Source organism: Haemorhous mexicanus, chromosome 32, assembly GCF_027477595.1.
Source record: "Haemorhous mexicanus isolate bHaeMex1 chromosome 32, bHaeMex1.pri, whole genome shotgun sequence".
NCBI lineage: Eukaryota > Metazoa > Chordata > Aves > Passeriformes > Fringillidae > Haemorhous > Haemorhous mexicanus.
In genome coordinates this window covers 1,184,422-1,186,379 of record NC_082372.1, presented here as the reverse complement: position 1 = coordinate 1,186,379, position 1,958 = coordinate 1,184,422, and positions in this window count along the sequence as shown.

Sequence of the window (1,958 nt, the reverse complement as noted above, 5' to 3'; positions counted from 1 at the left end):
GCTAGAGCAGAAGCATATTCATGTGGCTCGAGTCGTACAAGTTTTCTCCATATCACAGATGTGCGTGGTACCAAGTCTGGATTTACAGTGTTTACATCATCCGAGAAGACAATCTCTGCCACTGCCATTTCCCTCAAGCGCTGGATCCCTTGCTCTATGGTCTTCCACTGTGTTTGCTGCATATAGAGATCATCTGCACACAGGTATCTTTGTGCAACACTTCCCAGGACCCGTGCCCAGAGGCTGTGAGGGTTAGCCCCCCTCATCATTCCTTGGTTGATGACAGGATCATGGGACAGGGATCCCAAATGCCTGGCTTCACTACCATCTAAAACTGTAGCTTCACCTGCAGCATCCCAGAGACGGACTAACCAACTAATTATGGATTCATCAGGTCGCCGGGTATAATCCTTCCTTAGGCCACGAAGGTCCTTCAGGAAATAGGACTCAATAGTGGCTGTGATGCTGTGTCAGTTTCATTAACTTTGGGCTTTTTATCAGTAGTTGGTGGTGAGGGTCCTTCCCCTGGATCATCATCATCAGTCACTGGCCGATTGGTTTTGCTCGTGTGCTTCTTTCCTGCAGCAGCTGCCAGTGACTTAGGCTTACTGTCTGGTTCAGCTCCAGCCTGAGCAGCTGGAGTGTTGGCTGCAGCCTGAGTGACTGGGGCAGCTGCTGCTTTATCTCCCTGCCTGCCTGCCTCTGTCTGCTGCCCTACAGTATCTAGCAGGGTGCGATAAGTGTAGGCCAGGACCCAGCTTATTGCAATGAGACTTTTTTCCTTAGAGTCACCATGGCACTTCTCTTTCAGGTATTTTCCCACCTCAGCTGGGTTCTGAATTTGTTCACATGGAAAATTCCAGACTACAGGATCAGAAAATTCCTTCAGGGTTTGGCCCATATTTTCCCATTCTCCACACCACTCATCATTTTTCATGCCTGCCTCTACTTCTGGGTCAGGGGTCTTGTCAGCTCCTCTGGACATCTCAGCCCTCATTCTAGAGAAGCTGCAGACCATATAGAGGAAGCTTACCACATTAAATGCCAGAAACATGGTCTCCTTACCATTCAGGGGAAACTGAACATTCTCAAAAAGTGACATAACAGATTCAGAGGAGAAGAAGGAAAGGAAAGGCTGGAAAGTCTCATTTCCTGCTCCTCCTCTAACAAACTGGGTGCAATTACTAATAAATTCCCAAAACATACTGCCGGAACTAGGACGCGGGGTAGGACGAAGAAACCATACACCATACATATTGTAAGCAGACTCCAGCAACCTTGTAAATGCCCTATAAATCATTATCACCAAGGCCAGCAAAATAGCTATTCCAATCCATGCCCCTGTACTGTGAAAATTACGTCTTAGGGACAATAATCCTAGTGACCAGAAAGGTATTGAAACTTCAAAAAGGCTTATAGACCAGAACCACATGAAGGCCTCCACCCCAAGAGACATTACAAAATCAAGCAACATGGCTACTGACTGCTTTAACTCACTGCAGAGAAAGCACAACCAGCATGTAATCAATAACACTTTTTTCCACTTTCTTGAGCCACGCCTTGGGTGACAATAGATGTATTTGTCCTGGTTCAGGGCAAATTTGGGAGAGAACCCCTGTTGTGGTGTGAAGCTCTGCTTCCTCCTTGTTTCCCCCCTGCCCTCTTCCTAATGGCTGTCTGTCCAGTTCCACATTCCAGCTAGAGCATTGTGGGATTGGCAGAAGTTCAAAAGATGCTTTTCAGACTTGGAGTCATTGGCCTGTCCAAGTGTCATTGTCCCCTGAAACCTTTCCCCTCCCACCTGGTTGGTGGCTCCCCTATCCTCTTCCTCCCACCTCCCTGTGAGTTTAAAAGGTGCTGGAACCATGCGGTCGAGGTCTGTCGTACTGAGATTCAGATCTGTGTCACCTTGGAATAAACTCTGGATTTAACTCTCTGGCAGAACCCGCTCTTTTTCT